The following is a 27097-nucleotide window of genomic DNA, read 5'->3' on the forward strand; positions in this document are numbered from 1 at the left end:
AAGGGGTCCGGGGGAAAGCATGGCGTCTGGTTGTCATGACCAGCAGCCTATAGCAACAGTTTAGGTGAAAGATCGTTGGTGCTCAGGCCAGAGTGGGAGCAGTGAAGAAGTAGTCAAATTCTAGAAATTTTTTTTTTGACCATACCGCACAGCATGTGGGATCTTAGTTCCCCGACCAGGGATGGAACCCGCGCCCCCTGCAGTGGAAGCGTGGAGTCTTAACCACTGGACCACCAGGGAATTCCCTCTAGAGATATTTTGAAGACAAAACTGAGAGAATTTTCTGATGGTTGGATGTGGGTTGTATGGGGGAGGCATTGAGTAGGATTCCGAGATGGAGCTAGGTCCACCCGGGCCCCTAAGGAAAGACCCGCAGGGCAGATTGTTACATGAGAAAACAAAAGTCCCAGACAGCACCTCTATATGGATGTGTTTACACAGATCTAGGCAAATAGATAGAAACAAATATGGAGGCAGATAACAGAGCGATAACTGCCATTACCCTTGGGAAGAAAACTTGGAAGTGGGTGTGGGAGGAGGGAGGGAGATGAAGGACTTAGAGTTTTTACAGGGTATATTTTGCTCACATTTTTTGCTACAAACATTAATTCCTCTACTACCTACGTAATGTTTTAAAATGTTTGAGACAATTTCCAGAAATTAAAATTTCAGAGTATGCATAATAAAAAAATCGAGAGCAATACTAGGGTGAAGACGAGCTTTATACTATGATGCTATTGGAGTACTTTTTTAAAGGACACATCTGCAGAGACAGACAGGTATGTGGACAGAGATGATCTCTGGAAAAGCCCAGAAGAAACTGGTAAGAGGGCAGCCTCAAGGCAGGGGAAGCGGAAAGTTACAGGTCTGGGGTGAAATGAAAACTTCCTTATACTTTGTACCATTTGAATGTGCACATATTAGCTATTTAAAGTTAATTACTTAAATGTTAAAATAAAAGATAGAAAAATGTATACGCCCAAGTAATAAATTAACACACATAAAACAAAAATGAAACCATCCCAAGACAGGTTAAGTTCCTGTGGTCACTATCATTTCTTCAGATTGGTTTTAGGTGAAGTCTGAGTGAAAAGGTCAATAGAATAGGTAGTTGGGGAAAGTTTCCATGAACCTAAGAGATTCTATAATCTCTCATTTTAAGGCATGGTAGAAATTGATTTGGATAGCTCAATTCCTAAATTAAAAGAGGAAATGGACTAATTCGAAAAGCATCCAATCAACAAAGATCAGTAGATATTTATTGAGCTATGGCGCTGAGTTAGGCATTTGCTTGCTTTCCAAGGGGAAAGATATAACACTAAGTTATTTTGGTCGAAAATAGAAAGAAAACACTTCAAGTAACAACAGTGACAACAAAAACACCAATGGTTTCCTTAACTTGGGAAACAGTTTGTGTTGTTCAGGATACAACTCTTTGCCTACAAAAGGACAGCAGAGGATCTAGTAATCGCTATCACTTGGTGGGCTTGTAATTTCTGAATATGTTTAAATGTTTTCCTCTTTGACTGGTTAGAAGCACTACCGTCGGTCTACTTGCATTTGGTTTCTCTTATGAAATCACAGATGAATCCTCCCGTTTCCCTTCAGCATTACTGAGAGCAGCTATGTAAGAGACAAGGAGAAGAAAAACTATGGTTTGGTAAGAATTGACACAAAACTACAGTGGTGCTGGTGAATGAAGGAATCGGGGCGAACACCAAATGATTCACATTTCAACAGTCTGAGATCCTTTAGAAGCAAACTTGTGTGCCAACAGCCCAAGAGCAAACACGGAAACATCTATCTCACGATAAGGGGAGGGAAAGGGTTAAGCTGTTGACAAGATCTTGGCTTTCCTTCCAGATTGGACTGCGGTTTGTATGACATCAACACCTTCTGAATGGCAGATTATTCAACAATTTCAAAAAAATATTAAATTATCTAGTTAGCAAAAGGTCTGGTGTACAGACACGGGTCAATCTACCCCAGGGCTAGGAAGATGAAAGCGCTTTTCCCAGCCATTTGCAGTGGAGTTAGCACATTACTCCTATCTCTCCATACCCGCCCGATATTCACACAGTGACACTCTGGAGACAGACGCGAAGCCATGTGATTTCCCCCTGCTATGTTAAAAATGCTTTTCTATTTTTTCAAGCGTGCTTCCGTGAAAGAGGGCACATCTGTTTTAAGTCCTCTTTTATGAAAATTACTAAGCTTCCTCAGTGTGCTTATCTTTTAATTTTGAAATTCTTTGTAGCAATAACTTGAGAAAATAACCAACCATATTTCTGGTCCTTTTACAAAATAAAGGGCTGGAGGGGGGGCAGGAAAAAAAGAAAGCACGAACGAGCCATTTTAGAGCTTTGAACTCCCTCTTCTAAACCTTCCCCTTTAGGCCTGGGTGGAAAGGGCCCCCTCATTTGCGTTTAGAATGGCTGAGTCCCGCCTTGATGGCTGTTGGCTCGGTCCCCCAGCCAGACCCAGGCTTATTCATCAACTCCCCGGCAGGGGGGAGCGCTTCTCACGCCAGCGCTTAGCCGCCAAAGTTCAGCTTCCCTTTATAAGCCTCTTTATTCCTCCCTTCGTCCACCCAAAACCGTTTTTTACAAAGTTTCTCACCCTTTCCCTCCCTCCGGAGGGGTTCCTTGAATGGACAGGACGCTGGGTCACTGTTTAATACCTCAGCCTCCCACCCCCAGCATTTTTGTTTTGAATAGCACATAATAGACAGGGGTTTATTGGCCATATGGCTTTCTGCTTTTAAACTGGGGTTTAAGGCTCAGACATAATCAGCGATGGAGCAGAGAGTTGGATCCAAAACCTTGAGATTCCTCCTCTGGACTTCAGGTACCAATTCTTTTCCTTGCTTCCTCTAAGCAGTGATTCAAGGAGAGGTTGGAGTGCCCGGTGGGAAATAGGACAGGACATGAGTCAGGCAATTAAAGAAGAGATGGGGCATCCTATAGGTGTCTGTTCTGTGGCTGACCCACTTCTCGGCTTCAGTTTGATGACTCTCTGCAAGAGGCACAGTGAAATTCTCGGGTTTCCTCCCTGTCAAGTGAGGCTAATGACATTATAATACATCCAACAGTCTCATAACTGTCTTATCATCCAAAGCAAGGGATTCCTGAACAGCCAGAATGTTTTCCTGCGTGCTCTGTTGAGAGGCTGAAGATAAAACAAGAGGAAATAAGAGGTAATTGAGTCCTTCTTGCCCACCCACTTAGCAAGCCCAAACACCTCCGTCCTGGAAGCCCTGGATCGCGTCGCAATATTCACGTCCACAGCATTGACTTGGAAGTTTCCTGGCTCCTTAACCACGTAAGGCAGGAGATGTTGGTCCCATTTAGAGAAATTCTATGGCACTTGATGTTTTCCTCCTCCCGTACAATGTCAGGGTCTTTCCATCCTTATCTTGGTGGAAAGGGTCAAAAATAGAAATGAAATCTAAAATTATTAGTTCTGCTAGGTGAGCAGCTCTGATGACCAGTATTTGAACGCGACTGGTAGTAACGTGTGGCTTCCGCTCATAGCACTTACTTTGCTTCATCATAGGATGTCGGATGTTAAATTTATACACTATTTAGAAAATGAACTGAGTCAAAAAACCTTGCTCACCATAAATAGCTATTTATTGTGCACCTACTATATACAAGAAACCTCTAGGCTAGGCACTCAGGAGAAATGCAAATCAAGAGAGAGATGGTTTCTGAAGACTCCAAATCTAACAACAAGGACCTACTGTAAAGCACAGGGAACTATATTCAATATCTTGTAATCACCTATAATGGAAAAGAATCTGAAAAAGAATGCATATATAACTGAATCACTTTGCTGTACACCTAAAACGTTGTAAATCAACTATACTTCAATGAAAAAAGACTCCAAATCTAGTTGGAGAGAGGAGGTCTGTAAAAAGAAAAAGTACAAGCCCTAATTCAGGATATTATTTGATCAATGTCAAAAAGAGGTTCAGGAGCATTTATTCGGAAAATAATGCACAATGTTATTCTTGGTTCTGGGAATATAACAATAAATAAGACATGCAACATTTCTGGTGTCATGCAAGCTACACACTAACTGGGAAGGAGAGTGAGGATAGACAGTAAACATGTAAATAAATAAAACAATAATTTCAGATAAGGATACAAGTGATGAAAGAAATAGAGCGGTGTAATGCGCTGGGGGGTGGTAGGTGATACTGCCACCACTTCCGGGAAGGTAACACTGAAGCTGGGGTCAGCCAGATGAGGAAGTAGAGCCAGCAAGGTAGGAAAGTCAGCCAGCCAGGTGAGGAAGGTAAAGCTGGGAACAAGCTAGAAGAAAAGAAGAGGCAAGGAGGTTGGAGAGAGGCAGGGGCTGGATCATCTCGGGATGAGTTCTGCATGCTTTGGTGTGCATATGAATCGCTTGGAGATCTTGGCAAAATGCGGATCCTGATTCAGGAGACGTGTGTTTCAGGGAGGGTGAGATTCTGCATTTCTGACAAAGTGATGTGATGTTACCCCTCCAACCACACTCAGAGTAGCAAGGACCAGAGCCTTGGTCTTCCACCTGGAGAGAGAGCTTTCACAACCCACAGGTGACTGTAATGAGCATCCCAGCTGGGCTAAGGGTGAGGGTTGTATTGTCTCTGCCATTGGAAGGGCTAAGAGCCACCGACTGGCCTCCAGAGAAGGCTTTCAGTGGTGGACCAGAAGTCTAGCTTGAGCTAGACCATGACAGGTATCATGTTCAAAGATGTGCATTTGAAATGGATAAAATGTATAACCCAGGTTTCGCAACTTATGCATTATTAACATTTTGGACCACATGATGCTTTGCTTTGGGGGCTATCTTTGTATGGTAGGATGTTCTCAGCATCCCTGACCTCTACCTACTAGATGCTAGTAGAACGTCCCCTCTAGTCCAGAAATAACTAGAAATGTCTCCAGACATTGCCAAAAGTCCCCTGGTGGGGAGATAGACACCAGTTGAGACTGGCATGAACAAAGATGAAGAGCCAGGAAAGTCAAAGATACACCCATTATCTGACTGATGTTCAATAAATATTTGTGGTTAATTGTTCTGGAAAGCAGTGAGCTTTGGGAGTAAGTCCCCCTCTCTGAAGGCAGATGAAACACATGCTTAGGGCATCAGCAAAAGCAAAAATTTTTTAAAGAAAAAAAATTGACATTGAAAAAGGAAAAAATGCACCCAAGTAGACAACATGGGGAGAATCAGAATTCTGCTAGTCTTCCTTATACTGATTTTATGCTTTAATATTTCCTTATTTGAAAGAATGAGCTACACGCAACAACATGGGTACATTCAACAATGTTGAGGCCAGACACAGAAGTAAATCATGTTTGAATCCACGTATGTGAAGTTGGAGAACAGGCAAAAGCAATCTAGGGTTTTTGAAGTCAGATTTGTGATTCCCCTTGTTGGGTTGGGGTTACTGCCTGGGATGGGGCCCAAGGGTGTCTTCTGGGTGCTGGAAGTATTTGCTGTCTGGAACTGGGTGGAGGTTATATGAAAGCATACAGATGTAAAATTCACTGAGTTGAATCCTTGAGATTTGTGCCCGTGATGTATGTTATATGTACATAGAAGACCTCCTTTTTACTGAGCTTAGAGCTCCTCAAGGTATTTCCCAGTCTGACCCAGGGGATGCCTGGTTTATTTCTGGCTGGATGAAAAGAGCTATGCCATACGGTTGTTAGCTGGGTGCAGAGCTTGGTGGAGGAACCTTACGATGAAAAGGCAAGTGTCAAGACAGGGAACACTATCCAACCCATGAGGGCGGCTGGACTTCTGCTGGGGAAATGCAACGCACTCTTCCAGCCACTGGGATGTCTTGCCCCAAACAGGCTCGAAGGAGATATGTCCTCAAATCCTCTCCCTGGCAGAGAGCAGCTGACAGCTCAGATTAGGTTCTTGGCATCAAAAAATAGAGATGGATCGATGGATAAATAGAGACATGGAAAGACAGGGAGATTGTGGATTTTGCACATCGAGCCTTAATGTTAATTGTAGCATCTAGGATGTAGGCACTGGGTGTCCGCTCTACAATTCTTCCCATTATTCTACCTGTTTGAAACATTTCATAACGAAATCTTGGGGGAAAAAAATCAGGCCCCTTGTCTTTCTGTTTCTGCCAAGCTAAAACAGCCTGAGAGCTTATATAATGGAGCAAATATCATTTTAAGGCTCCATTATTGTTTTTAAACCATTGTTAAAATCATTAGCAATGAGGTTATTTAGGGACGTAATCTAAAACAAAATATCCAGATACATTTCTGGAAATACATTTTTTTTCATGTGGAGATGCTTTCTCAAGAAAAGACATTTTCTATCTACTTGGGGGCAATATATATAATTCTTTGAAATTCAGTTGTCTAGAAAAAAATGCCCAGCGTCTCCTTCCTAAAGATGCCCAATTAAGGATGAAATGAATTGCTGTTTTCTTTCCTCGCACAACTTTGTTATAAATAGCTGAGTAGGGATGAGACCCCTTTGCTGTAGCCGCTGGGAGCCTGTGAGGTCATTGGTGAGAGTGAAAAGAATCTGGCTGCCCTCAGGTGTTGGGGGACTCTGTCCTCTTGGGAGGGGGATTTAACAAAGGAATACATTTCAAAGGAGACACTGTGTTTTCCACTCTTTTTCTGAAGTGTTTTCAAACACATTCCCAGCTCAAAATTCTTAGAAGTAAGAAAAGGAGGCATCTATCAGACGACCCCTGAAGCAGCTGACAATTCAGAGAGAAAAAAATAGGGTCAGATTTGAGAGACGAGAATCCCAGTACATTCCCACCGTAGGAGGGCTTGATTTATTTTTGCCCCACCCACTGGGGTCTCAACTTTGAAATGCTCAGTACAAAAGATTTTTACTAATGCCCTACTTGCGTGCATTCTCTTCTAAAATGTGACACGTCTTACTTCCGCCTTATCCCAAGCCGGCGCACAGCATCTTTATTATAAAAGGATGTTGCATCTGCTTAAACTCACACACCTCTGGAAGGTGACAGAGAAGGTAAATTATAAAACAGGTTTGTTTCTTTTTCAATGGGTGTGTGTGGCGTGTAAAGCAGTACACACATCTCTATTAAAAGAAATCAAATCAAACATTTTTAAGGTAAAAAGTAAGATTTCCCCCACTCCTGATCTTTTCTCCTTTCTGTCTCTTTCTCTGGAGATAGCGGTTGGGTGTGAATATTTTAGGATGTGCAGGAAGAGAAATTAGCTAAATTGGATTTTATGCATGTGCATATGACTATTTTAAAAGAAATGTTTATAGGGCTAGTGTAATGGAAAGCATTTTTAAAATTTTATTTATTTTTGGCTGCTTTGGGTCTTCGTTGCTGCGTGCGGGCTTTTCTCTAGTTGCAGCGAGCGGGGGCTACTCTTCGTTGAGGTGCGCAGGCTTCTCCTTGTGGTGGCTTCTCTCGTTGCAGAGCACAGGCTCTAGGTGCGCAGGCTTCAGTAGTTGTGGCACTCGGGCTCAGTAGTTGCGGCACATGGGCTTAGTTGCTCCGTGGCATGTGGAATCTTCCTGGACCAGGGCTCAAACCTGTCTGTGTCCCCTGCATTGGCTGGCAGATTCTTAACCACTGCACCACCAGCGAAGTCTCAATGTAATGGAAAGCATTTAAATTAGGTTTTGGCATGAAAAATACCTCTTGTTCATGATTCATCCTCAGGGTCCTGAGTCTTACAAAGGGGTAGAGATGATGCCTGATAGGTTTTCAATTTAACTGGTCTTTACTCGCTTACATTTTGTTAATCAGTTAAATTTTTCATAATTTAAGTATATTTAAATCTTATTTTCATTTATAATATTTTAAATCATATGTACAGTTTATACAGTCTATATAATATAGATTTTACATGGTATAGTATGTAACATTAATCTATACTATATATAATAGAGTATTATTATATTATTAAATAATCTATTATTATATATAGTATAGGTCAATAACATATGCTATCTATGTGTATGTGTGTGTCTATAATTTTCTGGTTGAATTTTGGCTGTATTCTTTAAGAATTCCAAGGTAACAATAAAGATGATTTGTGATGTTACTAACATTATCAAGCCAAAAAATAACCTAAAATATTCAGACTTAGGATTTCTAATTACCGATGTTTATAGCCACCAAGGTAAGGCCATCGTTTTTGGCAATGAGATGGTCTAAAAGTTTTATTTTGAAAAAAGCCCAAATAATATTCTTCCAGTGATAAACTTTTTGCATCAGCAAGATGTCAGCTTGCAGGACTTGGTGTAACTCGGTCACTAGTGTTTCCCAAACACCACCACCCAGCGTGGCTGCCCATTTTCCTAGAATAATTGGAACAGAGACTTATGCTCGACCCCGTGCCTTGAATTTCCGCCCAGCGTCCAAAGCCTCCACCCCAGTATGTCAGTCATGGGAGCTCGGACTTCATTTCCGGAAATTCTCTGTCAGAGAATCAAACGCTCAGATTAGCAGTAGTGTGAAAGCCAGCATCACCTGTTATCCTTTCCGTTGTCCTGGAGAAAACTGAAACGGAATAGCTTTGATTCTTGCACGGTGTTTGGCTGAGGTAGGAAGCACACTGCCAGGAAGGTGAACGCTGACATGCATGCGTTACGTTTTATAAAAAAAAATCTACCTAGTTTGATGCTCCCTATATTTCTGTATTTTTGCACTAGCCCACTCTAGCTAGCATTTCTGTGGCATTCACTATGTGGTTGTGCTTGACATTGATGGTACCTTGACCCTTATCCAAACTCCTTAGATGTGTTTTGAAACTGGGGTAGCATATTGCAATAACAGTAACATCTCTACTGTGGCATTGTGTGTGTTCACACTGTGTAATATCAATAAGGCTATAGAGAGCCTCAGTCCTTGTTGCCAAACGTAGGGTTTCTATTTGGATTTAGGCAAAGAAAGAATTGTGGGTTTGGATTAACTCATTTAACTCTTAGAACAGCCCTCTGCAGTAGATACCATTTCCACTCAGTGGATAAAGAAATTGAGGCAGTGAGAGGGTAAGTTATTTGCCTGAGGACACACGGCTGATGAGTGGTAAGGCTGGGGTGTGAACCCAGGCGGCCAGTTCCAGGCTACATGGTCTTAACCACTATACCACACTGCCCAGCACTTTACATATATTGTTATCTGTAAAAAAACCAAAAAAACAAAAAGCACAAAAAACATAGAATTACCATATGACCCAGCAATCCCACTCCTGGGCATATATCTGGACAAAACTATAATTCAAGAAGATACATGCACCCCTATGTCCATAGCAGCACTATTGACAATGGCCAAGACATGGAAACAACCGAAATGTCCATCGACAGATGAATGGATAAAGAAGATGTGGTACATATATACAATGGAATACTACTCAGCCATAAAAAAGAATGAAATAATGCTATTTGCAGCAACATAGATGCAACTAGAGATTGTCATACTAAGACAGAGAAAGACAAATATCATATGATATCACTTATATGTAGAATCTAAAATATGACACAAACGAACCTATCTATGAAAGAGAAACAGACTCACAGACATAGAGAACAGACTGGTGGTTGCCAAGGCGGAGGGGGTTTGGGGAGGGATGGAGTGGGAGTTTGGGATTAGCAGATGCAAACTATTACATTTAGGATGGATAAACAACAAGGTCCTACCGTATAGCACAGGGAACTATATTCAATATCCTGTGATAAACCACAATGGAAAAGAATATGAAAAAATATATATATACACAACATTGTAAATCAACTATACTTCAATTAAAAAAAACATAACAAAAGCACAACAGCAACAAAAAAAACCCTGCGTCTTCAGGTCGTTATTTTAATGAGCTTCACATTACATTGTTCTGTGCTGTTTTTGTCAAGCTGTTACATTCACCCAGACATATATGAATGTAAATGTCATGTAATGTGAATATAGTGGAAAGAAAAATTGGATGACAAAATGACATATTAGACTTTAGAATCTCTCACCTCAATGTGTCTGAACATCAATCAATTTGTCCCTTGAATTCAAAAGTATATTCATGGCAGTGTTGTTGTAGATGAGTTACAGACACGCCTGGGCGACAACCATGTCTGGGTAACTAAAAGTATTGTGTAACACACACACACACACACACACACACACGTGCACACACACACAATTTTCTGCAGATTCCTAAAAGAGAGAGTCTGGGTCCAAATTCTGCTCTAATGTGAACCCACATGTTCTTGAGTTATCTATACAGTATTTCTATGCCTCAGTTTTCTCATCTGTGAAATTGGACTAGTACATGTATCTAGATCGTTGTTATAATAATCACACAGCGTTTTCTCCATGGCTTTGACGTCTGCACCTCAGCCAGTTTTGGAGAACTGACTACAGCGGTATGCCTGGCTTCGTGGGAATGTGCCTTCGTCCAGTTTATTCAACCCTGGAAGCAGGACCATGGGAAGTGAGACAGAGGTTTCCTGTCCAGGTGCAGGCTGCCCTTTCACCTCCAAGCTCACACTGCCAGACCACAGCCAGCGGACAGTCAAGGACCCCTCCTGCCATCCTCTCATTGTTTCTTTTTCTCCTTCTCTCTTGAGATAAGGACTCTGGGGGCATAGGAAACATGCCACATTCGAGGGTAAATGAGGAAATGCTGTAAACCTTCCCAGGACCCTAATGATGAATCCTAAAACCAATAATCTGCTTGTAAAAGGGTTCCCCTAAGAGCAAACAAGGCCTGACCTGTAAGAGCCAGGTCACTGCCAGCAGACTAGCCGACAACACTATCACCCAGTTCAGACAGGCAAGTTGCGTTCCATGAACTAGGAGCAAGTTCTTACTGAAAACAGTTTGACAATTTCAAAATCTTCTGCATTCTAAATTGGGGAGGAGGGTCATTAAAATGCTATTATTACTGCTCCTGCTAACACTCATGTTGGACACCGAATTAATCATTTGGAATAAGTAGAAATGACTCATTGCTCAACTAACATTTCTTTACCAGGAAAAGCTTATTTTTAGCAGTTTTCTGTACCACTGGAAGCTTACACTATTCATTTGTGATTCCCTTGGGCTCCTGTATCAGTCAGGATGGTCTAGGTTATGCTGCAGTAACAAATAGGCCCCAATTCTCAGTGCCATAAAAGAACAAGAGTTTATGTCTTATTCTTGTTGCGAGTCCATTGGGAGTTGGCTACAGCCATACCAGAACCTGGTAGAGCAGCCCTCATCTGCGTTGGAGAGGGGTCTCTAAAGCAGAGAGAAAGAGGAAAAACACAGGGGACCAAGCCTGATTTGAATGCTCTCTGCGGGAAGTTTCACATGTCTCTTCCACACTTCATTGATGAAAGCCTGTCACATGGCTGCTCTCGATCTCTAAGGAGTGAAGAAGTACCTCCTACCACATGCAGAAGAAGGAACGTGAAAGCATGGGGTGAATAGCACGGATTATCACATAGTTACCCTGCATCATCAGAACCCCTGGCTGAGGTCTGAGGAATACCCCACTTGATGCAGCAAGAGCCCACCCCCCACCATGGATGCCAACAATGGCAGATACACGTGTCCCCAGACTCTCCTGCAGGCAGGTGACCCAGGCTCTGACAATCAGGGACATCCACCAGAGATTTGGGATCTGCTGCTAGTGTTGCAGAGAAGGAGAGATCGCATGCAATCCACACTGACAGATAGGGACGGGGCAGCAGTAGGATCCAGCCTCCAGAGGCAGTACTGGTGATGATATCATCAGGACAAACTGCAGCATCCATGCCTAGTGATGGCTTCAGCTCTGCAGTGGAAACTTCACTGTGCCCCTGCCCATGGACCTCTAAGCCTCATGCTTTGGCTGTCCTAGAAATTCTAGTTGCTGTCAATATCCTTTTTTAAAAACTGGGGTAAGATACAAATAACATATACCATCTAAACCACTCAGTGGCATTAAGTACATTCACATTGTCATGCAACTATCACCACCATCCATCTCCAGAACTCTTTTCATCTTGCAAAACTCTATACCTATTAAGCAATGACTCTCCATTCTCCACTCCTCCAGCCCCTGGCAACCACCATTCTCCTTTCTGTCTCTGTGGATTTGCCAATATCCTTTTAGTAAACCCCTTTTCTGCTTAAATTATCCCAAGTGGCTTCTGGTGCTTAGAGTGAAGAACTTGAGTGGTATTGACTGTCAGTGCCCAGAGGGCAGTGGTTATATCCCTGTCCTGTTTGTTTCCTCACTGCCTGGTAGACAATTGTTGAGCTGAACAGTTGAAATGATTAGAAGCCCATCATTTCAAAATGAGGCTGCTCAAACAGGATGCTGAATAATCCACTTCAATGCTGAACACATAGCTTTTATGTTCTGCCTGTAGGATTAAAAAGAAAAATCCTTTTTTTTTTTTTAATCAAGAAAGGCAAAGTGAACAATTAATAAGCATTTGGTTTTCTGAAGAGATGATACATGAGAAATGGAGAATGTATGTCCTTGTGATGTATTGATGCTTTTAAGGGACTTCAAAATAAACCTATTTGGCAGAATAATCAGCAATGTGGGTATGAACAGCTGGTGTATTGCCTCATTTGAGCTATTGCTGTCAGATTCCACACTGGCTTCACAACTATTGAATCTGCAGGGAAATGTCATTTGATCTGAGATGCATTCTTTTTTAAAGAGGTTCAAGCATCCAATAGAATCAATCCAACAACTAAAGAAAAAATGGGAAGGAATACTGAATGTGCCATTCAACAGAAATCCCTAAGAAGAAAGAGGGAGAGAGAAAGAATCTGCTGTAGATTGAAATATGTCCCCCCAAATTCATATGTTGAAGCCCTACTTCCCAACGTGATGGTATTTAGAGTTGGGGTCTTTGGGAAGTAATTAGGGTTGGATTAGGTCATGAGGGTGGGGCCCTCATGATGGGATTAATGCCCTTAGAAGAAGAAGAAACACCAGAGAACTTGCTCACTCTCTCTCTCCACCATGTGAAAAATCAGCAAGAAGCTGGCCATCTGCAAGCTAGGAAGAGAGTTCTCACCGGAAACTGACCATGCTGGCACCTTGGTCTTGGACTTCCAGCTTCCAGAACTATTGTTTACATCCCCCAGCCTCTTGTATTTTGTTATGGCAGCTTGAGCTGACTAAGAACATTTATATATATATTTTCTGATAATGAATCAGAAGCCTAACCATGGGGGCCATGCATGACATTGATGGAGTTCTATACCTTGGTCTGTTGACACCTTGGGCAGGACAGTTGGTGGCCGTGGACGAGAGTCAACCCAACATGCAGACTAGCTTTTGTCCAGGGAGTGTCTCCAGAACAATGTAGCTGTTGGAGGATTTCTTTCCTTCCTGATCACCTGAGCATGTAGCATCTTTCTCATAGGTGGAAATTATTTGTCCATTCAAGATACATTTGTTGTGCCAAGTATTGCCCTAAGGGCTAGGGATGTAGCAGCGAACAAATCAAAGCAGGTTCCTACTCAGGAAGCTTGCACATATGTATTTGGGTTGCCCAAAAAGTGCCTTCGGTTTTTAAGTAAAAATAAAAGACACGTTTTTCATTTTAACCAAGAACTGTATTAAAAAACACATTCATCCTTTTGTTCCACTACCTTCTGACATTTTTCAGGCAACTTCATAACTCCATCTTCCCAAAACTTTTTATCTTTTTGAGCAAAGAACTGTTCCAGGTACCTTTTACAGTCTTCCAGTGAATTGAAAATTTTTCCATTAAGAGAATTTTATAAAGACCTACATAGATGGAAATCCGAAGGTGCAATGGCTGGTGAATAGAGCAGATGAATCAGAACTTCCCAGCCAAGCTGTAACTGTTTTTACCTGGTCATCAAAGAAACATGCGGTCTTGTGTTATCCTGATGGAAGATTATGCGTTTTCTGTTGATTAATTCCGGACGCTTTCCGTCGAGTGCTGCTTTCAGTTGGTCTAATTGGAAGCAGTACTTGTTGGAATTAATCGTTTGGTTTTCTGGAAGGAGCTCATAATAGAGGACTCCCTTCCAATCCCACCATATACACAACAGGACCTTCTTTGGATGAAGACCAGCCTTTGGTGTGGTTGGCGGTGGTTCGTTTCACTTGCCCCACGATCTCTTCCGTTCCACATTATTGTACAGTATCCATGTTTCATTGCCCGTCACCATTTGTTTTAAAATGGAATGTTTTCATTACATTTAAGTAGATAATCACATGCAGAAATACGGTCAAGAAGGTTTTTTTCGCTTAAATTATGTGGAACCCAAACATCAAAGCGATGAACATAACCAAGCTGATGCAAATGATTTTCGATGCTTGATTTGGATATTTTGAGTATGTCAGCTATCTCCCGCGTGGTATAACGTTGATTGTTCTCAATTAATGTCTCAATTTGATCGCTATCAACTTCAACTGGTCTACCCGACCATGGAGCATCGTCCAGTGAGAAATCTCCAGCCTGAAACTTCGCAAACCACTTTTGACACATTCAATCAGTCACAGCACCTTCTCCATATACTGCACAAATCTTTTTTTGCAATTCGGTTGTGTTTTTACCTTTCTTGAAATAACAAAGCATAATATGCCAAAAATGTTGCTTTTTTTCTTCTATCTTCAATATTAAAATGGCTACACAAAATTTCAGCAATTTTGATAAGTCTTTTATTAAATGCACGCTGACATGACAGCTGTCACATACAATCTAAAAAAATTGTTTCGAATTGGACTTCCCTGGTGGCGCAGTGGTTAAGAATCTGCCTGCCAATGCAGGGGACATGGGTTCGATCCCTGGTCTGGGAAGATCCCACATGCTGCGGAGCAACTAAGCCAGTGTGCCACAACTACTGAGCCTGCGCTCTAGAGCCCGCGAGCCACAACTACTGAAGCCGAGCGCCTAGAGCCCGTGCTCCGCAACAAAGAGTAGTCCCCACTTGGCCGCAGCTAGGGAAAGCCTGCGTGCAGCAACGAAGACCCAACGCAGCCAAAAATAAATAAATAAATAAATAAAAATTGTTTCCAATGAAGTTAAAGACAACTAAGTGCTATTAGAGCCATATTATGGAAAAAACCGAGTGAACCTTTTGGCCAACCCAAGTGGAAAGTCGAGATACGTGCTATGAAAAAATTAAGCTGCGAGGGGAAAGAGAAGGACAGAAGGACATTATTTTAACTGGGCCGTCAGGGAGGCCACTCTATGGAAGCATCACTCGAGTGATATATCCGTGTAGGTCCAGTCAAGCCACAGAAACTGCAGCAGGCACTTCCACAGGTGGGATTCGATACAGGAAATGGGTAACATAGCAGGTGTTGGGGGCTGACAAAACTCAAAGGCACATGGAGTAACCTAGCAGTTGCAACTGCAGAAGCCACTGCCATTCTAGGACTGGGGACCAAGAGGGCAAGGTTGGGGTTATCAGCACCCAGAAACTCAGAAGAGGGGGCACTGCCCAGTTGGCGCAGGTATCTCAGGAGCTTGCAGGAGGGACTCTGCTGCTGGAACACGTGGGGCTGCCTCTGGGAGTACTGAAGAATTTGGGGTAAACCGACTGCTGCTGTTGGGATGAAGGGTCCCCAGCTGGATGAAGTGCCATGGCTGGGGGAGTCTGGCCATGACAGCAAGCCAGCAGGGAGGGGAAGGCTCATCTTCCTCCTGGCCACCTCTGTCTAGTGCTGACCCCCTCCCCTTTACTGGCTGAACCAGCCGGCAAAGGAGAAACACGCTCGACAGAGTCCCAGCCCTGGCATCACTGGGCAGAACGTGGAAGGAGTGTTTGCAGCTGATTGAGGATGGCTCCGTAACCAGCATGGGCAGAGATCTAGATGAAATGAGAGAATGGGCCATGTTAATGCCTGGGGATAAAATATTTCAGACAGTGTAAGACCCAGAGAGGGGAGTACCCCTGGTACATTCAAGGAACAGCTCGTGTGGCATGACCAGGGGTTACTTCTCTATTTTCCTTATAAGATGGGTTACGTTTGCCAGCTAGAAATGCAAAGAGTCATATTTCCTTCTATATTCCCCAAGTAAATTAACTGAGTCCCGCTCTTGTCTGATACTCTAAAGAGTTTCTTAGAACCTGTCATTAAGCAATTATTATACTAGTCACCTACATTTTATGCCCCTCCTGAAGATGCTAAACACTAGGTGTGGGTTATTATTTTTCTTTAATGTCAAAAAGTCATAGAGACTGATACTGCCATAAGCGCTCAGTTTCTAATTTACCTCTCATCTGGGATCTTCTTTTTCCCTCCTGCCTGGTACAGATGCAAGTCCAGACCAGTGGCAGCCATCTTGCAACCATGAGGTAACCATGGAGATGAAAGTCACTCTCTAAGGATGAAGGAGCAGGAAGATGAACAAAGGCTCAGGAACAAGTATAATCATGGAGTTGAAGCATCAACTTAGCTTTCCTCTCTCTTGACTTCTTGCTATCTGACCAAATAAATGATTGTTGATATTTTAACTTAGTAAAGTTTGAAACTGGTTTGTTAGCAACTAAGAAAGAAAAGTACTGCCAGATAAAGTAAGGCACAAAGTCTTAATGATAATCTCGTGTGACACATGAAATGGTTGTATCATCTTCTCTTGGCTGTGAAACTCCTGTCATCTCTTCAGACAGATTTGCAGTCCCTTTTGCCGTGAGCTGCACTGCTTGGCATGTGGTAGCCAATCCTTTTGCTCTTATCTCCGCTTCATCTCTGTGTGGGTGTCTTCTTTACTTGGATCCCTGAAAGCACTTGGATGTTGCTTGGGAAGAAAAATGTGGAACTGGAGCCCTTCCTCTAAGACAAATATTTGCGATATCATATCTAGTCTCACTTTCCAAAACCAAATCGTAGTGTAGCTTTGCTGGTAACATTTCTACCACCACTAAACTCAGCACAGGGAGAGTGCTGGCAACGTGCGTTAGTCAATGAAGTACTAAAATGATGAACAGCTGCAACCAAGTTTGAGCCCAGGCAGGAATCATGACAACTATGTCACAACTGCCATCTGCCCCCTCTCCCCTCCCCTCAATTCCAAGACACCCTTGAGAACAGAGCAAGTGTAGATTTCATGGATGACAAATGTGTCTTAGAATCAATGAAATACAGGCCAAGTCCTTAATAAAGGTTGCTGTAATCATTGAAATTGTTATTTTACCACCACTGAGGGCAGTTGTGTGACTATTTCATGACTGAATTTGAGATATGCTTGAAAAGGAAAAACCAAGAGTGAGTCTTTAAAAATCTAACTTTTAGATTAATTTGTTTTTTTCTTTGTAGAGGTACTTTATTATTTTTTAAAACTGAAGTATAGTTGATTTACAACGTTGTGTTAGTTTCAGGTGTACAGCAAAGTGAATCAGTTATACATGTATTCTTTTTCAGATTCTTTTCCCTTATAGGTTATTACACAATATTGAGTAGAGTTCCCTGTGCTATACAGTAGGTCTTTGTTATTTATCTATTTTATAGATAGTAGTGTGTGTATGTTGATCCCAAACTCCTAATTTATCCCTCCCTCCCTTTCCCCTTTGGTAACCATAAGTTTGTTTTCCTTTTTTATATAAAATTATTTTTTTATTGGAGTACCGTTGATTTACAATGTTGTGTTAGTTTCTCCTGTCCAGCAAAGTGAATCAGTTATACATACACATATATCCACTCTTTTTTAGATTCTTTTCCCATATAGGCTATTACAGAGTATTGAGTAGAGTTCCCTGTGCTCTACAGTAGGTCCTCATAAGTTTGTTTTCTATGTCTGTGGGTCTAATTCGTTTTTAATTAACATTCATACCCCCAAAATTGGGCGCTGGGGTGGGTATTTGAGTAGGGTAAACAATCTAACCATGGGTAAACCAATCACTGAAATTACTAAACGCATGAAGAAAACATTTCAGCTGGTTACATGGATTCTGCGGAATTTGGTTTTGAGGACAGGGCCACAGGCATCTCCATCCTATGACCTTGTCACTCATCTCTTGTTCACTTCTGCCCCCGTGTGCTCAGCGACCAGCTCTGAGGTCCCTCCGCTGAGACCCTGACTGTCTGTCCAGGCTTTGCCTCCTGCCCGCCGCCTTTGCGCTGCTGCCCAGGTCTTCCGCTGTCCACGTCGTCTTCCCTGAATCACACACCCCGCGTGGCTCTGTCGGCTGCTCCCAGCACCACCCCTCCACACCCGCGTGGGACGAGCAGTGCGACCCTGCCCAGCGCTCCCACTGTATCCTGGCGCCCCTGCGCTGGGCCCTGCCCACCTGCCTCCCTCCAGCTCCTCCGTGGACCGTGGCCCGTCCTCTCCCGCACGTGCGGTGCCCTCGGCCGGGGGACCTGCGCTGCTTCTCCCCCTCCCCCTGGGGCCATGCTTATTCATCCTCGAGATCAGTGTTTTTCAAACATTTCTGACCACAGGTTTTGGTCAGAAAAGCACTTGATGTCATAACTGTAGAGCATTTGACCTATACATATATCACTCTGACATGCCCTCTGATATTATGATATTTTTTATTCTGCTTTATTTATCTTGATAAAAAGTGCGGGTTGCAACCCACGAAATTCATTTCCTGAGTCACTGTGAGTCACAAGGGGCAGCCGCAGACGGTGTGTCTCACAGCCCAGGCGACACTTCCCAGCGAAGCCCTGCCCGGTTCCTCAGGCTTGGCTGGGCTTCTGTCACGTTGATTCTTATTCCTCTGGAAAGTTTCCCTTTATATCGCCTGTCACAGGGCCTGGTTACATGTGAGTACGTATGTGTGTGTGTGTGTGTGTGTGTGTGTGTGTGTACTTGTGCATGTCTGTGTGTCCATGTGTGTATGTCTATGCATGCATGTGTGTGTGCATGCGTGTATGTATATGCATGTGTGTGTGTGCCAATGCAGGTATGTGTGTGCTTGTGTGCACGCATGTGTGTGTTTATACATGTGTGTGTGATTATTTCATGGATGTCTATACTCCCCACTTAGACAATAGTCTCTGTTAAAGCAGAGATGGTGCCTACTTTTTCCATCATTTATTAGGAGAGACCCACGTGGAAGTCCCTTCACAGGGACTTCCACTCCACGCCCCTTTCATTCGCTGATCTTCCTATCATAAGAGGCAGGGGACATCAACAGACTGAGACTTTGGTCCCTTTTTTCTGGGTCACTTAGAGCAAGTTCTGTGTGTCCCTGTCCACTGTAAACTGCGTGTCTGGGTGAAGGAGGAGGACAGAGGACAGGGGACAATTCCCAGGTCATTGCTCCCAAGAGAATCAGCAGCTAGACTGAGCCAGCGCCTACCCCAGTGCCAGCACAGCCTGAGACACCGTTCAGTCTGGTGACTTCCAGAGCATCTGGCACAGAGAAAACATTCAAGAAATACCATCTAACTTGCTCTCTGATTTTTATTATTTCCTTCCTTCTGCCGACTTTAGGTTTTGTTTGTTCTTTTTCTCATTCTTTTAAGTGGTAGTTTAGGTTGTTTATTTGATATTTTTCTTATTTTTTGGAGGAAGGTCTGTATCCTATTCAATATGCTATGATAAACCATAATGGAAAAGAATATACAAAAAAGAATGTATATACATGTATCACTGAATCACTTTGCCGTACAGCACTAATTAACACAACATTGTAAATCAACTCTACTTCAGTAAAAAATAATAGGGACTTCCCTGGTGGTCCAGTGGTTAAGACCTTGCCTTCCAGTGCAGGGGTTGCGGGTTCGATCCCTGGTCGGGGAACTAAGATCCCTCGCGGCCAAAAAACCGAAACAGAAAACAGAAGCAGTATTGTAACAAATTCAACAGAGGCTTTAAAAATGGTCCACATCAAAAAAAAAAAAAAAAAATTTTCGAAAAAAAAAAAAGAAATTAAAAAAAAGAAATACTGTCCAAGAGTTGCGTAACCGGTGTGTGTTAAATGCTACATCACGAATATCACTGATGTGAATGGATACTCCAAAAAAAGTTAACTTAAAAAAATGTATTAATTAAAAAAAAAAGACTTCTGCGAGGATGGCTGACTACGGCCTGGAGTTAGCATGAGAGGTTTTGTGAACTCAGCGGATACTGGTCCAAGCCACCCGCAATCCCCACCTGGGTAATAACAATGGCCTCCCCTCCTGACTGGCCTCCCTGCCTCCCTGCCCCTCCCCCCCACCCTCACTCACTCTCTTCTCAATACAGTGGGCCTCTGTGTTCTTGCTTTCACTCAGCATCGAAGCCCAAGTCCCCACTCAGCCACAAGGCCCTGCCGGCTCTGTCTTCCCCTAGTGAGGGCAGCACCCACACTCCCCTGCCCCCTCCGCTCACCCCCAGTGCCTTCTGGGGGGCTCCAAACCCACTTCTGCCTGGAGTGTTTTGCATTTGCTCTGCCCTCTGGCAACCACATGGTTGGATTTGAGAGCTATTTAAGGAGGTTATGTAGCTAGGACTTGGCTATGAGGTGAGAGTGAAAAGCTGCTCCTCCCCATGCATGGGGTGGAGGGTGCAGGGCCTTTTTCTGCAGTGGCACCACTGGACGAGGCCCAGGTTGGGTGGGTAAGACCGTGACTTCAGTTCTGAACATGTTGAAGTTGAGATACCTGTGAGTCATCCAAAAAGAGACAGCAAGGAGGCAGACAGATATTCAATGACCGGACAATCAGAGGAGCGGTCTGGAGGAGAGATGTGAATTCACATCTATTTACTTACGTTACCTACATGTGGGTGTGAAGTGAAGCCAGCTGGGTGGATGAGATGGGAAAGAGTGTAGTGAGGTGGCCAAGGACCAGCCTGGAAGAACTGCAACAGTGAGTGACCTTGAAGAGAAGGATGAGCTTACAAAGGAGAGTGGGAGAGAGGCCAAGGAGGGCGGGGGGGTGAATCAGAGTGGAGGGTGGATAAAGGAGGACGTGGCCAGTGGGGGAGGGAACCAGCAGACCTGCTTCATAAGCTTCCTCATCTTAGGTGGAGATGAACAGTGCCCACTTCCTAAGGTTGTCTCGGGAAGTAAATGAAACATGACATACGCTAAGGGTTAAGATCATGTGTGGCACATATCAGATGATCTTACATGGAGATGGTTCTTCTGATGGGATGTTCCCTAGGACAAGTGTGGCTATTCATCCCAGTTTGCCCGGAATGGTCCTGGCTGACACCTGCGGTCCTGGTGTCATTGGGAACAGTACCCTCTTCATTCTCCAAAGATCCCCATTTGGCCTGTAAATGATATGTTCACCCCACCTATGATGTGGCCCATTAGCAGCACAGGGATAGCACAGCTTAGATGAACTACAAAATAAACCCCAACAGGAGGATCCCATAGAGAGCCTGCTTCAGGACCAAGAGTATCAAAGTCAGGCTCCCAAAGGAGACATTCCCAGTTATTCACGCAACCAGTAAATTTGACTGCCAAATGAAATCCAATGTCAAGGTTTTAAAAACAGATGACATTTTTTAGCCTAAAACCACCTACAGATATTTTCACATTTAAATAGCCTTGTAAATGAAATTCCATTGTGAAATGCAGCTTTAAATAGTCTAGCCTTGAAGAAAAAATATCCTATCATGGATTTCTTTCCACTCATAAATGAGTCACGCATTTATGGAGCATGCAGAGTTTTTATTTTTAATTTATATTCCTTCGATAAATAGCTATCTATGTTGACAAATATTCTATCCCTTTCTCCAGAGCCTCAGAGATCAAATCCTTTTCACAGGATACGATGTTATAGATCATTTTACACTGATTGATTAATTCTCAACCAGAGGTATTAAAACAGATTTATAGTATGTGAGAAGCATAAAATTGTTTAAAAAGAGCCTTTGATGTTTACAAACAAAAATACTTTATTTCATTGCTGAGAGGTAATTTTTTTTAAAGTTGAGATACTAGCACATGTTTAAAAGAGGAGAGAAAACGAAGATGAGGGTGACAGCATTATTCATTTAAAAAGAATTTGTCACATTTTTTAAAGAAATTTGACCATTGTGCAAAAAAAGGAGACCCCCCCACCCCTGCTGAGGACACCCCACTGGAAAATAAACACAACTGACCCAACTTAGAAAGATATAAATTGTGTGGAAAAGTGACAGTAAAATGGGTTGATTCTCAAGGGAAATTCCAAGATGGCCAAATGATTTTATTAAAATATAGATTTTTTTTTTTACAAAGATCTTGGCAAGATCTGAAGAAAATAAACTATTTTCAAGGATCTAGAATCTTAAAAATAAATTTATTGAGCTATCACTCACAGGCAATAAAATTCAGCCTTTTTAAGTTTACGATTCAGTGGGGTTTAGTATATTCACAGAGTTGTGCAACCATCACCACTATCTAATTTCAGAACATTTTCATCAGCACCGCGAGAATTCATATAACCATTAACAGCCACACGTCCTTCTATGTCTCCCCAGGCCTAGGCATCCATTAACCTACTTTCTGTCTTTATGGTTTTGCCTATTCAAGACATTTCATATAAGTGGAATCATATACTATGTGGTCTTTTACTCCTGGCTTCTTTCACTTCATCGAATATTTTCAAGGTTCATCTATATTGTAACAGGTATCAGTATTCCCTTCCTTCTTTTTTTGTTTTGTTTTGTTTTGTGTAGTTTATTGCTTATATATCATGTCTTAACTTTCAAAACTTAAAGAGACAATACTTTAAAGAATATTCTTTTTTTGATTTAATTATATTTTTGAATTTTATTTTATTTTTTATACAGCAGGTTCTTACTAGTTATCTATTTTATATATATTAGTGTATACATGTCAATCCCAATCTCCCAATTCATCTCCCCTCCCCACCCCCGGTTTCCCCCCTTGGTGTCCATATGTTTGTTCTCTACATCTGTGTCTCTATTTCTGCCTTGCAAACCGGTTCATCTGTACCATTCTTCTAGATTCCACATATATGCATTAATATACGATATTTGTTTTTCTCTTTCTGAGTTACTTCACTCTGTAGGACAGTCTCTAGGTCCATCCACATCTCTACAAATGACCCAGTTTCGTTCCTTTTTATGGCTGAGTAATATTCCATTGTATATATGTGCCACATCTTCTTTATCCATTCGTCTGTTGATGGGCATTTAGGTTGTTTCCATGACCTGGCTATTGTAAATAGTGCTGCAATGAACATTGGGGTGCATGTGTCTTTTTCAATTATGGTTTTCTCTGGGTATATGCCCAGTAGTGGGATTGCTGGGTCATATGGCAGTTCTATTTTTAGTTTTTTAAGGAACCTCCATACTGTTCTCCATAGTGGCTGTATCAATTTACATTCCCACCCACAGTGCAAGAGGGTTCCCTTTGTTTATAGATTTTCTGGTGATGCCATTATGGTGAGGTAGCTTCCCTCTATGCCCACTTTCTGGAGAGCTTTTATAATAAATGGGTGTTGAATTTTGTCAAAAGATTTTTCTGCATCTATTGAGATGATTATATGGTTTTTATTCTTCAGTTTGTTAATATGGTGTACCACATTGATTGATTTGCATATATTGAAGAAACCTTGCATTCCCTGGGATAAATCCCACTTGATCATGGTGCATGATCCTTTTAATGTGTTGTTGGATTCTGTTTGCTAGTATTTTGTTGAGGGTTTTTTTTTTTTTTAATAGTTTTATTTATTTATTTTTGGCTGCATTGAGTCCTCATTTCTGCGAGAGGGCTCTCTCCAGTTGCGGCAAGTGGGGGCCACTCTTCATCACGGTGCGCGGGCCTCTCGCTATCGCGGCCTCTCTTGTTGCAGAGCACGGGCTCCAGACGCGCAGGCTCAGTAATTGTGGCTCACGGGCCCAGCCGCTCCACGGCATGTGGGATCTTCCCAGACCAGGGCTCGAACCCGTGTCCCCTGCATTGGCAGGCAGACTCTCAACCACTGCGCCACCAGGGAAGCCCTGTTGAGGGTTTTTGTATCTATATTCATCAGTGATATTGGCCTGTAATTTTCTTTTTTTGTAGTATCTTTGTCTGGTTTTGGTATCGGGGTGATAGTGGCCTCATAGAATGAGTTTGGGAGTGTTCCTTCCTCTGCAATTTTTTGGAAGAGTTTGAGAAGGATAGGTGTTAGCTCTTCTGTAAATGTTTGATAGAATTCACCTGTGAAGCCATCTGGTCCTGGACTTTTGTTTGTTGGAAGATTTTTAATCAGTTTCAATTTCATTACTTGTGATTCGTCTGCTCATATCTTCTATTTCTTCCTGGTTCAGTCTTGGAAGGTTATACCTTTCTAAGAATTTGTCCATTTCTTCCAGGTTGTCCATTTTATTGGCATAGAGTTGTTTGTAGTAGTCTCTTATGATGCTTTGTATTTCTGTGGTGTCCATTGTAACTTCTTTTTCATTTCTAATTTTATTGATTTGAGTCCTCTCTCCCTCTTTTTCTTGGTGAGTCTGGCTAAAGGTTTGTCAATTTTGTTTATCTTCTCAAAGAACCAGCTTTTAGTTTTATTGATCTTTGCTATTGTTTTCTTTGTTTCTATTTCATTTATTTCTGCTCTGATCTTAATGATTTCTTTCCTTCTACTAGCTTTGGGTTTTCTTTGTTCTTTCTCTAGCTCCTTTAGGTGTAAGGTTAGATTGTTTGAGATTTTTCTTGTTTCTTCAGGTAGGATTGTATTGCTATAAACTTACCTCTTAGAATGGCTTTTGCTGTATTGCATAGGTTTTGGATCATCGTGTTTTCGTTGTCATTTGTCTCTAGGTATTTTATGATTTCCTCTTTGATTTCTTCAGTGATCTCTTGGTTATTTAGTAACGTATTGTTTAGCTTCCATGTGTTTGTGTTTTTTACAGTTTTTTTCCCTGTAACTGATTTCTAATCTCATAGTGTTGTGGTCGGAAAAGATGCTTGATATGCTTTCAATTTTCTTAAATTTACCAAGGCTTGATTTGGGACCCAAGACGTGATCTATCCTGGAGAAAGTTCTGTGTCCACTTGAGAAGAAAGTGTAATCTGCTGTTTTCGGATGGAATGTCCTATAAATATCAATTAAATCTATCTGGTCTGTTGTGTCATTTAAAGCTTGTGTTTCCTTATTCATTTTCTGTCTGGATGATCTGTCCATTGGTGTAAGTGAGGTGTTAAAGTCCCCCACTATTATTTTGTTACTGTCGATTTCCTCTTTTATAGCTGTTAGCATTTGCCTTATGTATTGAGGTGCTCCTATGTTGGGTGCATATATATTTATAATTGTTATACCTTCTTCTTGGATTGATCCCTTGATCATTATGTAGTGTCCTTCCTTGTCTCTTGTAACATTCTTTATTTTAAAGTCTATTTTATCTGATATGAGTTTTGCTACTCCAGCTTACTTTTGATTTCCATTTGCATGGAAAAACTTTTTCCATCCCCTCATTTTCAGTCTGTATGTGTCCCTAGGTCTGAAATGAGTCTCTTGTAGACAGCATATATATGGGTCTTGTTTTTTTATCCATTCAGCCAGCGTGTGTCTTTTGGTTGGAGCATTTAATCCATTTACATTTAAGGTAGTTATTGATATGTGTGTTCTTATTACCATTTTCTTAATTGTTTTGGGTTTGTTTTTGTAGGTCCTTTTCTTCTCTTGTGTTTCCCACTTAGATAAGTTCCTTTAACATTTGTTGTAGAGCTGGTTTGGTGATGCTGAATTCTCTTAGTTTTTGCTTATCTGTAAAGCTTTTGATTTCTCTGTCGAATCTGAAGGAGATCCTTGGTGGGTAGAGTAATCTTGGTGGTAGGTTCTTCCCTTTCATTACTTTAAATATATCGTGCCACTCCCTTCTGGCTTGTAGAATTTCTGCTGAGAAATCAGCTGTTAACCTTATGGGAGTTCCCTTGTATGTTATTTTCATTTTTCCCTTGTTGCTTTTAATAATTTTTCTTTGTCTTTAATTTTTGTCAGTTTGATTACTATGTGTCTCGGCGTGTTTCTCCTTGGGTTTATCCTGCCTGGGACTCTCTGTGCTTCCTGGACTTGGGTGGCTATTTCCTTTCCCATGTTAGGGAATTTTTTGACTATAATCTCTTCAAATATTTTCTTGGGTCCTTTCTCTCTCTCTTCTCCTTCTGGGACCCCTATAAAGTGAATGTTGGTGTGTTTAATGTTGTCCCAGAGGTCTCTTAGGCTGTCTCCATTTCTTTTCATTCTTTTTTCTTTTTTCTATTCCATGACAGTGAATTCCACCATTCTGTCTTCCAGGTCACTTATCTGTTCTTCTGCCTCAGTTATTCTGCTATTGATTCCTTCTAGTGCATTTTTCATTTCAGTTACTGTATTGTTCATCTCTGTTTGTTCTTTAATTCTTCTAGGTGTTTGTTCTTTAATTCTTCTAGGTCTTTGTTAAACATTTCTTGCATCTTCTCGATCTTTGCCTCCATTCTTTTTCCAAGATCCTGGATCATCTTCACTACCATTATGCTGAATTCATTTTCTGGAAGGTTGTCTATCTCCACTTCATTTAGTTGTTTTTCTGGGGTTTTATCTTGTTCCTTCATCTGGTACCTAGTCCTCTGCCTTTTCATTTTGCCTATCTTTCTGTGAATGTGGTTTTTGTTCCACAGGCTGCAGGATTGTAGTTCTTCTTGCTTCTGCTGTCTGCCCTCTGGTGGATCTCCTTTCCTGTTTATGACTGAGTAATACTCCATTTTATAGATATACCACCTTTTGTTTATTCATTTGTCCATTGATGAACATTTGGGTTGTTTCCACTTTTGGGCTATTTGGTACAAGTTTTTAAGTGAACATAAATTTTCAATTCTCTTTCAGAATGTATCCTCTCACAGTTCAGGAGTCCAGAAGTCTGAAATCAAGGTGTCGGCAGGACCAGGGTCCCTCCGGAGGCTCTAGGGGAGGACCCTTCCTTGCCTTTTCCAGGTGCTGGTGGCCACCAGCATCCTGTGTTCCTTGGCTCATGACTGTATCCCTCCAATCTCTGCCTCTCTCTTCCCACGGCTTTTCTTTCTGTGTGTCTCTCTGTTCTCTCTTCCTCTGATAAGGACACCAGTCATTGGATTTTGCTCCACCACCACCCCCAAATCTAGGATGATTTCATCTCAAGATCCTCAAGTGAGTAGATCTGCAAAGACTCTATTTCCAAATAAGGTCACATTCTGAGATTGTGTGTGGATACGAATTTGGGGGGGGAGGGATATTACTTGATCCGCTAGGTGGCATCACCCAGGCCTCCTGTCTGG

At 42.0% G+C, this 27097-nt stretch overlaps 1 long non-coding RNA gene across 2 annotated transcripts; it reads left to right on the forward strand.

Annotated features, from left to right (window-relative positions):
• The first annotated feature begins 8 nt into the window (after positions 1 to 8).
• On the forward strand, positions 9 to 16441 carry LOC309610414. 2 transcript variants are annotated; one of them, XR_014233920.1, is made up of 2 exons: positions 9 to 3196; positions 16242 to 16441. It is a non-coding gene; the product is annotated as an uncharacterized lncRNA (long non-coding RNA). The 2 variants fall into 2 exon arrangements; XR_014233921.1 differs by having other exon boundaries at positions 9 to 2847.
• The last annotated feature ends 10656 nt before the right edge of the window (positions 16442 to 27097 follow it).

The sequence above is a fragment of the Balaenoptera borealis genome, assembly GCF_965194805.1.
Source record: "Balaenoptera borealis genome assembly, chromosome: 14".
In the NCBI taxonomy this organism is placed as follows: Eukaryota; Metazoa; Chordata; class Mammalia; order Artiodactyla; family Balaenopteridae; genus Balaenoptera; species Balaenoptera borealis.